This window comes from Rhinolophus ferrumequinum, chromosome 28, assembly GCF_004115265.2.
Source record: "Rhinolophus ferrumequinum isolate MPI-CBG mRhiFer1 chromosome 28, mRhiFer1_v1.p, whole genome shotgun sequence".
NCBI lineage: Eukaryota > Metazoa > Chordata > Mammalia > Chiroptera > Rhinolophidae > Rhinolophus > Rhinolophus ferrumequinum.
In genome coordinates, this window is record NC_046311.1 from 7,471,535 (window position 1) to 7,484,221 (window position 12,687).

A 12,687-nucleotide genomic window follows, 5' to 3' on the forward strand; every position below is an offset into this window, starting at 1 on the left:
GCCTAAAGCCAGCCTGTGAAGCCTGTTGGAAGCTGCCTGGATTCTCTCGTCTTTCCTTTGAGTCCCCTCGAGTCCCCTCATACCCTTTATGCTCCAGCCCGACAGAGTCCTCAACATTTCACAAACATGCCCCTGCTTTCCTCCCTCGTGGCTTTGCGCTGGCTGTTCCCCCTTCCTACCTGTGGACATTCTAAAGGTCCCTCAAGGACCAGCTCACATGCCACGTCCTCCGTAAGTCAGGATTTATCATTCAAACGAGGACTGTCCTGGAACCAAATACCCAAACCAGAACTGCCTGGGCAAAGCGGGTGATGAGGTCACCCTGTCCAGAAAGCCTCTGTGAGGAGAAATCAAAGGAACGGGTCCCTCCCTTTTTGAGCTCCCTCGATTCTTCCATAGTCAAACTGCTATAATAGACTCCATCGTGCTGCAGAGTGTGACATCCGTGCAAACATTTGGTTCCTGCCCCGTGTTCCAAGCTCTCTGAAAGCTGCCATGCCCTCCCCAGCACGCTGTGCACAGGCGTGGCCTAGAGGTGGTGGTCTCATATATTCAGAGCAGCTGCACATGCTGAGGCTACGTGCCAGGTGCCAAGCTGCGTGCTCTGCGTGCCCTCCTGCACCCCCAGCTCTGCTCGTGCAAGTTATGATGAGTCTGTGCCCCATAGCCATGGCACACCGGGCATGGACTCTGCCTCAGCCGGACAACCAGGCACCCCCTCCCCCCCACTCCCCTGAGTTCAGGCAGCAGACAAATGTGTGCCTGCCAAATGTGTGGCAGGAAGCATTGGTAGTTGCCAGAGAGGGACCACCTACAGGTCATGCCAGCCACACATTCCTTTAGACAGGAAACCTAGAGTGTGCCTTCCTGTTTGGCATCAGTAGATCCCTTAGCGAGCAGAGCAGGGCCTCCAGCTGTAACTTCGCCCGCGAGGGAGTAACAGCTTCACAGTCTGGCCTTGGCCTTGCGGGGGAGGCGGGCTATGAGAAATAGTTGTAGGAAAGGCAGTTCCACATGTGCTTGAAGAGGCCTGTTGGAGTTTCATTTAAGTTCATGGAATTAATCCCCACACCCGCCCTCCTCCTCCAGCAGGGATTTTCAAACTGTTAATTTCTTTTTTAGTAGTGAATCCTTTGTTCCAACAAAATCTTAGGCAGACATCCAAAATGGAAAGTGACAAAGTTAGAGCTGTTCTGGGTGAAGGGAGCAGTGGGACCTGAAGTTGTATGTGTGTGTGCCAGTCAGCTTTTTCAACAGAGCTTCTGAGAAAAGAGCGCCGAGGGAGTGTCCTGGCATCGCAAATGGTGAGGGCTGCTGACTGCACGAAGCATAGGAGGGTGACAGAAGGGTACAGGCTGCCCACGGGCCCTACAGGACGTGTTTGGTGAACGCTGGTGGGCAGGAGCCGCCTGGATCTGCCCAAAGCCACACAGCTAGAGCAGGAAAGCAGGCCTGTGAGTCTCCGCAGCCCAGGCTTTCAGCATGACACCAGACAAGGGGAACAGGACCCCCTCCCAGTGCGGCTTACACACGTCAGCCCCACCCCCGATTCCAGGAATCGGAAAGTTCATTGCCTGCTTGAGAGCCGCCGTAAGGGAGGCTTTATCCAAGTGCCATGTCCTCTTCTTGTATCCCCTGACTTCCTTCCTCCAGGCTGCGGATGGGGCTGGTGAAAAATAGCAGTCACATTTTAACAAGTTAGGTTTTCACCAGACGCACTTGACTTCTTGCTGTTGTGACCAATAACTGAGGATGCACGCCCATGCCAGGCCTGGGCCTATGTGCTGTGCATTTCGTTTTCACGGCATCCCCAGTTTATAAAGGTGTCACGGTTAAGAATTTTCATAGCATGGCCCGGGTGCATTTCTCCCACATTTTTCTTGAAGCATGATCCTGAAAGTCATGGGGAGGGGCACTCTTTATTCCTCTAGAGACATGTTCTGTGGCTGCCCGCGTGTGGACAGCTCAGCCTGTACCCCTCCTTTGTCTGTTCTAATGGGAGAGCTGCCCAGCTGAGCCAACCCAGGAGGTTTCTCTCTAATTCCACCTTAAATCTCTGCCTCCCCGGGATGGATTGCAAGCTGAAACCCGTCAGAAGGAAGCTTGAGGCTGAATTTCCCCCGAGTGCCCGGCACGCTTTTAAAAGTGCATTGCTTGTTTTTTCTCTTGAGGCAGTAAAAGCACGTTTGCTGGGTTGCGCCATGGGGAGGCCGCTGTAACTTGGTGAAAATCAAGGCTGAAGGTTTGCGACAAAAAGCCATGAAATAACATTGATGGACAGGAGCAGGACATGAACGTGAAATTCGCCATGGTGGCCGCAACGGGGTGGAGGAAAGCGGGAATTCATGACCACGTGTACGGATCTCTGGTTGTGTGTCCTGTTCTTCCACACTCTGTGCTGCTACCTTCCCAATCCTAACGTCGCTCTAATTTGGGCCTAGATGCTGCCACGTGTTGTACAGTGAATCCGTCCATGGTAACTAGGTTAATAAAACAGGCAGGAGCATGAAGACAGGTAGTATGAGCGGCCCCAGGGAGACGCTTAGGAGAGTGGACGTGGCTCCTGGTCGTGTGGTCTTTCAGTTCAGCTGCTGCACCTCTTCACATCCCCCAGCCAAGCAAGGGTTCTATTTATCCAGACTGGGGGCTGCAGGGTCACATTTGCACTCAGTTATTCCCCCCTGAAAAGAGGGGTTTGCGCCTGCATTTTTACTGGCTCTCCATTTTGTTGACTTTTCTCAAGGGGCAATGGTGGGAACCCAGCTCTGAGACATAAATCCTCTTTCCAGACTATTTCTGAAGCTTCAAAGGGACATAAAGGTGCATTTGATAAACGTCCCTCTTCAGCTGTGTTTTCACAAGTGCAGGGGAAAAATTGAAAATTTTTATAAGCGGATTTCCTGTGTGATTCAGCTGTCCTTGTTGGAGATTTCCAAGTAATTTCAAAAGTCCAGAATCTCCTCAGTCTAGATACCTTTGTCCTTTTTCCTGAGCAATAAGGTGGGTATAGTATGTGCATGCATGTAGATAAGGGTCTCCTAATGTTTTTGCTTAAAACATCAGCGAAAGTTTCTGTAAGTACTGATAACACTTTATATGCACATATAAATTTTCTATTTGTATTTCTTTGTTAATATAGAATGTAAATTATAGAACAAGCAAAAGTGTACGTAAAAAGAGATAAAGATGAAGTAAAGCGTATTTTATCAGCTGCTATCTCAATACATAAAAGTATACCCTTAGGCTGATGAATAATATCCATGAACCCTGCTAGCTGCCATCTCCTGAATAAGCCGTTTCTGGCTTCTCTGTCATCCTCACTCCGGGCTTCTTCTGTGCCTGAAATAGACTTCTGTGCTTATCATGTCATATGTCATTTGTAATGTGTATGGTCCCCTTATATTGTGTGAGCTAGCCACAGGCATCAGACGTGGGGCCTGCAGCGCGGGGCCCCAGCCCCAGCCCACGCCTGGCGGACGCACGGTAAATACCTACGGATTGCACGGTTGGCTGATGTCGTGACGACATCCCTGAGTTCTCGGTCTATAAAAACGAACAGAATGAAATCACAAGCAATCGATGGAATGCAGAGAATTCAAATAACTGCTGTTTGGGAAAGAGTTGCAGAGTCACGGTTCACATAAGATAATAAAGAGAAGCCGTGAGGTTTGCTTCCCATCACAGTGGCGTCTGAATCTAACTTGGCTTATGTTAATCGTTGCATCAAAGTGTCATTTATCTACTAATGAAAAGCAATTTGCTGACACCAGCCCAGAGACAAGGTTGAACGTCACAAAATAGTTACCCGTAAGCATCTGTAATCTCTCTCACATTTTGGTCGCAGGGATAGGTTATCACACGAATCAGAGGACCAGTGCCTGAATCCTGAGCTCTCGCGTAATCACTTGGGAAAATATTTGCTGAGCTTGTAAAAAGATGATGAGAAAGAAAGTTTCTTCCATTTACGCAGAAAAAAGTAGCTGCAGAATCGTAATCATCTAGAATATTTCAAAATCCCCTTCCAGAGGCTCCAGGATCTCACTCCTTATGCGTATTTTCAGTTGCAGTGCGTGTCACTTCCATGCTAAACATCGAGTTTTAAAACCCATGGGAGTGGGAGGCAGGGAGTTAAGATGAGGCAGTGGGCTGTTTCTCTGGGGACAAACACTGGGTGTGGTGCCGTGGACAGTGTGGGCACGGGAAGGCAGTTTGTTTTGAAGAAATCGTGGCTTGCTCGAGTTTTGTGACATTGCTTTTGATAAGTTTTGCCTTTTTTTCCTAATCCAACTTTGCCGAGTTCAAGCGACAGCTTTTATTCAAAGAGGAGGAGAAGGGGGCTGCCGGGGCAGTCTCCCCAAGGACTAGTGCAGGTGACTGTCCATTGCTGGCAGCCCCCCGGCAAGCTGGGTTTCCTGCACTCCGCTCTCCCCAGGTATCTCCCTCTTGACGCTAACCTGTCCTTCTCAGACTCTCGAACCATCTCCATTTCATCTTCCTCTTGCCTCTGGGTAACCCTTAAGGCACTGTTCTTAACCTCTAGCTCTTTCCCATATATATTCCAATCATATACTTCCAAATGCCCCTGGGACATCTCCACTTAGATGTCCAGCCTCAAAAAAAGAAACAAAAACCCCGCTTGAAAATGTCTACTTGAAACCCACCTCTTTTTCCAGATCTTTCTCTCATTTGCACGTGCCGTGGCCCGACCCTCCCACTGCCACTGCCTTTCGTGCCAACTCTGGAAATCGGCTCTCAAACTCATGTGCCTCAGAGAAAGGGAATTTGAGTGTGTAAGGGACAGGGAGTGGGCTGGAAGTGGCAGTGACCTTCGCCTCAGTACCGGGGAGCAATAGGACCTGGTGGGGACGCTGGAGAACTGGAGGGCAGGGGCCCCATCCAAAGAGGGGCATCTCCTGGCCATCCTGCCATGTAGGAATGTGGGCTCAGTGTTGCCAGATTTCCTTGTTTTCAGAGAGAATGTGGAATCCGTTTGTTTATTTTTTATCATCTGATTTTACATGTCTTAGGTACTGTTTGAAATTAAAGCCATCCTTTGGGCTAATAGTGTATAGTTCGTGCAAATTGTATCTGTTAGCCCCGTGTAGACCTCAGCTGACAGTTTGCAATCTCTAATTCAGAGCGTCTAGCCCTGCCGCATCCAGTAGACATGTATAAGCCATATGTATGGTCTAAAATGTCCTAGTAACCGCTTTTTAAAAAGTAAAGAAAGAACAGGTGAAATTAATTTTAATAATATATTTAATTTTACCCAGTATTTCTAAAAGGTTTGACTATGTAATCCATAGGAAAAAACACTAATGAGATATTTTACATTCTGTTTTACACACTACGTCTTTGAAATCTGGTGTGTGCATTACACCTTAGGGTACATCTCAGTTCAGTTCGAACTCACCCCACGTGGCTAGTGGCCACTGCATTGGACATCATAGCTCGGGATGGTAAAGAACGAGAATGAATGACATAAATTCTTTAGTTCCATTAATCAATAAAAATAAGATGAGATTGTATTCATTATGCTTGTGTAGAGGTGATTTGAATTTAGGCTGCACTGAAGTATAAGATAACAGCTCTGAGAATAATGAGTTCAAAAATGACACAACTACATAGAATGGAACTTCTGGGATTGCACCAGGGGGATCAGTCATAGACGTTTGTAAGCTCCTCATGCGTGGCTGACCCTTTCTAAAGGGCTTTTCGGAACTGTGCCTGTCACACAGAGTTCACAGTTGAAGTTCTGTGAAGTTCACACTTGGAGATATTCACACTTGGAGATGAGGTTACACTTTGGAGTTTCCTATGCTGTTGCCCTTTTCCAGTGTCAAGGTGAGAACGTGTCCTCACATAGTTGAATCAAAATGACAGTCAGAGAAGCCAGTGTAACATGGGAAGGAATGTTCTGAATTCTGTGAGGACTTGGTCATGCAAATCGAGATTTAGCAAATGTCCTCAGGGCTAAAGACGAGAATTTCCACTCCATTTTTACCTCCTTTTACTGTGCTTTCTTATGTGGGAGCGGAGCCCTGGAGCTGCTGTCTACTTTGGCCTCGTGAAGATTCCGACCACCGGTGGCCCTTGTCTTGACCCCCAACTCCATGGTTTTTGTTTCCTTCTGACTCCACTATTGGTAATTCAAGGATCTGTTGAGGCTTCAAACGTGAAGCCTGCAGTCATAGAAATCACGTCGCGTCTTCTAAGAGTGAGGTCTCAGCCGCAGGGCATAAGTGACGAGTGCTCCGCACACACTGTGCTCTCACCCGCCCTCTGTCCTCTTAGCAGAGGCCATGGGGTGGTCATGTATGCTCTTGTGCTCCTAGAGGGAACTGGGGGGCAAATGACAGCATCTCAGGACTCACTGTACCTGCTTGACCTGAGCATAATGCCCGTGGGACAACTAGCTTTGTGGGAGATACTCACCGAGATACTCCCGGTGCTTTCCGGGAGCCAATGGTCACACATCTGGGGAGTCAGGGCAGTTGTGCGGTTGAGAATATCGTCCTGGGTTGAACTGTCAACGCTGTGGGAAAGACAGTCCTAGGGCTGAATGGGAACGCCACTGCTGAGACATGGCCCCGGGTTTAAAATCTCTGGCATAGATCTGGCGTGAGACAACTACCAGGAAGCAGGAATCTGAGGGACCTTGAAGGCAATCTCGTCGGCCCCTCGGAGAGGTGGTTGCTTCCCCGGTCAGTAGGTCCTCCCACCCTGAGCAGTGCCTGCTGGGTTTCGGCCAGGCTGGTCTCCCGAGTCCAGCTTTGGTGAGGACAAGAGGAAGCAGATAGTCTGCCTTTGTGCAAGGAGTAGCTTTCCCACAATTGTCCTGGGACACATACTCGTGCCTGCACGACCGCATTAGTGCAGACATTTCAACCAGGGTATAAAATTTCAGTCTGCTTTGTTGTGAGTCCTCTGAATTCAGAGGAAGTATTTCATTTTGATGGACTTGGATGAGGGCAAAAGTTACGTAGCGCTTCTGGTTTGAGGTTACTACTCCAAACACTTTTATGTAACGATGAAATTTGAGAACTAACTTATAGGGATAATGATTTAGAGTTGAAATGGAGAAGAGATCGTTCCCTCCTTGGAAAGGGCTTGGCAAATCAGGGGTAAAATGACAGACAGCTAAAATGGAACTTGGCTGGATGACGTGCTTTTCCTCTTTTCATCCATACATCTACTTTTCTGATAAACGTATTGATTACCTCCCTACTGGGGGTGCCAAAAAATGGATACACCTGACTTGTATTCATCTTTTGTTATCGATATATATTGAGTATTACAATTTTAATACCGTTTTTTCCTTTCTTAAAATGTGTATACATTTTTTTGGGCACCCTCTAAGTATATGCCAGGTACTTAGGATACAAGAATAGTTAAGAACCGGTTCCTTTCTTTACTTCATAGACCCGATCTGTGGTAGCCAGCCTGTGAGGTTGACCCCCAGTAATCCTGGCCTCTTGGGATTCATACCCTTATCCTGTCCCCTCCCACAATGAGTAGACTGACCTGTGTAACCAATAGGATATGCACACATGATGACGTGTGACTTCCAAGGCTAGGTCATAAAAGATGTTGCTGTTTTCGCCGTGTTCTCCTGGATCATTTGCTCTAGCGGGGAGCTTGTTGTTGTGTGTTGTGAGTATACTCCTACATGGAGAACTGAGACCTCCTGGCCCCAGCCAGTGCCGATCTGCCAGCCCTGTGAATAAGCCATCTTGGAAGCAGATCTTCCCACTCCAGTCAAGCCTTCAGATGCTGACAGCCTTGCCTAATGTCTTGATTATGGTCTTATAAGAGACCCCATGCCAGAAGCACTCGGATTCCTGACCTACATTTGTATGAGATGATAAATGTTTACTGTTGTTTTTAGCCTCTGGGCTTTGAGGTAATTTGTTATGCAGCAATAGATAACTGATACACATTCCTTACTATGTGCCAGGTATTGTTTTAAGACTTTTGCAGAATGTCCCATGAATCCTCATAACCACCTTTGCAGTAGGTACCGTTGCTGTTTTCATTATATATGTGTGGAAACTGAGGCCCAGAGATGTGTCAGTGACTTTGCCCAAGTCACGGAATTTGTAGAAGGCTGAGCTAGCATGTGAATTCAGCAGTCTGGCCAGAGTCTGCATTCTCAACAATTGCATTGCATTGCCCTTGAAGAGGAGCATGTGTTAGGAAGTCAGTTGTAAACTCAGGTGATTGGTGGCCTACAAGGTTAAGGCCTGGGAGAAGTGTGAAGTGGGTTGTGCATCCCGTTCTGTCACCTTCGGGATTTGGGGATTTGAGAGCTTCTTGGATAAATCACTTCTCTAAGCCTCCATCTACTCTTCTGTAAAGCCAGGATAGTACCAACTCCCGTCTGGGGATGTTTTGAGGATTAAATGAGATAAGTCATAAAAGCCCTTTCGCTGGGGGAAGGTACCTTTCATTTACCACCGATAAAGGGTGACCCGGTCCTCTGGAAGGTGACTGCTCTCTGCCCACGTCCTGCAATCCTGGGCTATGCCTGCGCGCTGCCTGTTCTCTGAGCCTAGAGGGGTGGCTGGCATCCCCGCCCACGAGCTCCCAGCTCTCTAAGGAGACTCCCATTGGGGACTCAGCCCCGAGACCCCACACAGGAAAAATCACCTCCTGAACATCCCTGACCTTCATTGTTAGGTTGCAGACTAACAACAATGAACCGTTTCCTGTGCTTAATTAGATTGTTCTCAGTAGTCTACAGAGTGGGCGGTTTGGAACCCCAAGCACTGATTTACAAAGTGATCGGGAAGACAGCAGTAAAACAAAGAAAGGAGAGTGGCCTTTCTGCTGGCTCTGTGAGGTCCGGTCAGTCAGTTGGTCAGTGGTGGAGCCAGAGGCCATGAGACTGACTGGTGCCTGGAGATTGGGGGAGGGGGGGATGGGGGGCAGGGTGCGCGGCACCATCAGCCATGGAAGGCACAGGACTGGGAAGTCACACAGACCCGTTTCTGTCCTTTCTGGTGTGAGACGTCGGACTGGAGTGGAAACAGGATAATGATGCTGACCTTCCTCATTCCTTGTGAGGATCCATGGATAGATAAAGTGGGTGCCATACTCGTGTCAGTTCCTTTTCTTTTCATAATGGTCATACTGGATAGCTAGTGTCGGAGGCAGCTAATGGTTAGGAGTTCAAGTTCACATAAGAATCGTCCCCCACCCCAAGGAAATTTTGGGATTATTTCAGACCAAAACAGTGTTGACACATTCCAGCAGGCAGCCATGGAGGAGATGCAGACAGAAGTAGTCCCTGGACCTCGTGGAGAGCAGACCCCAGCCTTGGATGCTGAGACCTAGCCTGGCTGAAAGACTAGAGACTTAGTCTTTTCAAGTCTATGTTTCTTGACCTTGGAAGAGAAAAGCAGTTACGTACCATGAAATCTGTTCTTTAAAAATCTTGTATATGTCAATATAAGGTGGAGGGGAAGAAAAAAAAGCTTTCTATAGTATAATATGCATTCATAATAAACGACACGAAACAAGAAAACAACAACGCAGAAAACTTAGCAATTTAGAAATAGATGGGAGCTTCCTTATTCTGATAAAGGGTATCTGGAAAAAAAACAAAACCCAGCTATGTTGAACATTATATTTAATTGTGCAACTTTAGCAACTTGATGCTTTTTCAGTTCTTCCATTCATAGGCACACCGGGTGTTCTAGCTACTTAATAAGACACAAGAAAAAGGGGCACAAAATTAGGAAAGAATAAACAAAATTGTCTATATTTGCAGATGATATGTTATCAGTGTAAAAAAATGAGAGACTCTATAGACTATTAGTAGTAATTTAAATTTGTTGGATATAAGATCAATGTACAAATATCACTAGCATTCCTATAGAGAAGCAAAAAACAAGCACAAAAGAAAAAGTTTAAAAAATAAATATACTAGCAACAAAAGCTGTAAAATACCTAAGAAAAAAATTTGAGCAAAAATAATCAAGACCTTTATGGAGAATATTTGAAAATTCTACTGGAGGGCATAAAAGCCTTTTAAACAAAGGGTAAAACATGTCATGTTCATGGATGGAATGACTCAATATCATAAAGATATTGTTTCTCCCCAAATTTAATCTGTAATTTCAATGTCATTGCAATAAAATGTCATTGCACAGACACACACACAAACAATACCAGTTTGTGTGTGTGTGTAATTATATAAGATAATCCTAAAATTTATGTGAAAAAGTAATTGATGGAGAATAATTATCATACTTTTATGTAAGGGAATTACATAGGGAGGGAAAGTACCCTGTTTATTGGATTGTCAAATGTGGTATTGGCACAGGGATATAAAAATACATACTGTTCAAACTGACTGGTGTGCCCAGAAGCCAATCCACACATGTATGGTCCCATAAATGATGGCAGTGATGTTATAATAAGTGAGGAAAACCATTTATTCAATGAATGATGATTAAAGGGCAAATCAAAAAGGAACAAAATTCATGTCCTTACTTCATGTCATACTAAGAGAGTAGATTACAGTTTAGTCAAGTAAAAAGTATGTTGAAAGTCCTAAATATGAAAAGCCAAAAATTTAGAACCTTTTTGGAGGAAAAGAACAAACCCTTAAAAAAAAAAAAGTCTAATTTGATTACATTGAAGTTACAACCTTTTTAATAATAGGACATCATAAACCAAATTAAAAGACAAGTTACATAATTTAAGACAATTTCTGCTACATATAACCAGTAAGAATTAATATCCAGAATATTTAAAAAGTTGCTACAAACCATTAAAAAAAAGAAAACCGTGTCATAGAAAAATGGATACAGGATAGGAACAGGGAGAAATCGGGGCAAGAAGACTGTCTGGGTGATAAGCTTGAAAGATGTTCAAACTCACTAGTAGTTGGGGTGATACAAGTGAAAAACAATACAGCGTGGTATCACCCCACACCTCTCTGATGGGCAAAACTCAAACATGACAACACCAAGGGTTGGCAAAAATGTGGGGATTTTCATGCTGTGCTGCAGGGAGTGAAAATTGGTAAAAATCGCTTTGGAGAATAAGTGGCAACTTCTACTCCAAATCAGCAAATCTGCATCTACAGATAGATGGACTGCAGAGAAAATCCAGTGTGCACGTACGAGGAGAAATTTATATAAGAATGTTCCCATGGCTTTGTTTGTAGGAGTTAAATAGAGGTCAACCAAAATGGCCATCATTTAGGGAATGGATAAATAATGTATTTTATATGTATGCGAAAGGTAGAATACTATATAGCAGTTAAACGAATGTATTAGGTAAAGCTGGATAATTTCATGTTGAGTCAGAAAAGAAGCTGCAGTCAAGTAGTATTCCATTCATGTAACTTTTTTAAAAACCACAAGATAGTATTTTACATTATTTATGGTAATATGTAAGTAAAAATTGTAAAAAAAAAAAAAAAAAAAATCCCGCATGGGAAAGACAGAAGTTCAGAACAGAAGTTCTGGGAAGCAAAGGAACTTGGATGGAGCTGGAGTCAAAAAGGAACCGTCAACTCGGTACTCTTCTCTTTCTTTAAAAAAAAAAAATCACAATGAAAAAGAGAGACTGAAGTCAATAGTACAAAATGTTAACCTTTGTTAAATTTAAGCCTGGTGATGGTCATTAAATTACTTTCTGTGCTTGTAAGGTTCAAATCCTTCGCCGAAGCACCAGCCATCAGTGCCTTTCTGATTTGCGGGAAGGAGCTATGTAGAAATGAGTCCCTGCTTTAGGTGGCCCCCGTGTACAGGGACGTGTTTGGACACACCTGTGTCCGTGGCTGTGTGTGCCCACACTTGCATCCATTGCGTGCCCAGCGGGTGTTGCCGTGGCAACTTGGGACCATGTGCTGAATCTGGGGAAGGTGCATGACTTTGCCCATTGGCTATTCATTTCCCTTCCGAGACGACACTCAGGAGCAAGGCTGGTCAGTCTGTCTGTCTTTGTCCCTCTGTCTTCTAAATTTGTGATTCACCTTGTCCTGCTCGTCTTCTAGCTCTTGCCCCTGCTGACGTGTCTCGTTTTCAGCCGTTCACTGGGGACACATGCGTAACTATAAATGCCTGATCAAAACTGCCTAAGCACAACTGACCGCCTTAACCCATCTTCTCTAAATAAGCAGTTAATATGCTTTAAGGACCAGGGGGAAGGATGCTGCATTTGCATGATTTCTGTAGAAACTCTTTTCCCACCTCCGGAAGTGCCAGCGTGGGAGGAGCCGTGGAACTGGACGCCATCACGGGCTGCATCCTGGCTAATGCCGTAGAATTCAGGTCTGCCTTCTGGTCTTCTGGCTTGACTTGCTCCTTGTTCAGCCTGGATTTCGGGGAGCGTGCCCACACCTCCCACCCAGCCTCCTGGGTCCAGTAGCCTGCTGTGTGTGTCAGTCTCGCAGCCTGTCACTTGGGGTGGCTGCGCCCCCTGCTAAGGGCTGAAGGACAGAAACTGATGCGGTAAGGACACCTAAATATGGATTTGGCTTTTGGTCTCAGACACACCCAGCGAAATTTCCTAGTGAGTTCAGGCTACATAAAAGGACTCCAAATAAGCATGCATACTTTTTTTTTTAATCAACACAGTCAGGTTTAAATTCTTAGAATGTTAAATCTGGTCATATGTTAAGAATTTCTGGTCCAACCTAACCAGCCAGCCAGCCCGCCAGCCAATATTTAC

General features: G+C 45.6%; 1 protein-coding gene across 1 annotated transcript in view; it reads left to right on the forward strand.

The window, feature by feature from the left end:
• The window catches only part of SLCO3A1 (solute carrier organic anion transporter family member 3A1), a gene marked incomplete in the record, with an annotated part of 298,673 nt that overhangs the window by 106,534 nt on the left and 179,452 nt on the right, over positions 1-12,687 (forward strand).